The sequence below is a fragment of the Danio rerio genome, chromosome 2 (genome assembly GCF_049306965.1).
Source record: "Danio rerio strain Tuebingen ecotype United States chromosome 2, GRCz12tu, whole genome shotgun sequence".
NCBI classification, from domain to species: Eukaryota; Metazoa; Chordata; class Actinopteri; order Cypriniformes; family Danionidae; genus Danio; species Danio rerio.
The window spans coordinates 44,866,043-44,866,463 of record NC_133177.1 but is presented as its reverse complement, the minus strand read 5'-3'; positions in this window follow the sequence as shown (position 1 = coordinate 44,866,463).

Below are 421 nucleotides of genomic sequence, written 5' to 3'. Positions count from 1 at the left end.
TCTTTATTGTGGAACGCCACACACACTCAATACTCTGACTCACTAAAGCCTCAGTGACTACTAGAATCCCAACAAGCCCAAACAAATACACTGCAAACACAAATATCATCTAGGATTAAGAAGAGGGATCCCCAGTGGGTGTCTGTTTGCTTTTTACATAAAAAAAAAAAACATTTCATTCCCTTTTTGGCAAAGATGTCAAACTTTCCAGACCATGAATGACACAGATGGATTACCTGATAGGTGCATTTAAATGACAAATGAGATCAACTGACAGCACTCGAGGTCTTTGCTTTCGGTTTGTCATTCAGCCTGTGTATTAGGTCTCAGTGGCGTTCTGCTGAATAGAGGAGTTGCAGAGTCATGCTGATGTCAATGGCACTTGTGTTTGGAAAGCTGCCGACTGGCGCGCGAGCACGAG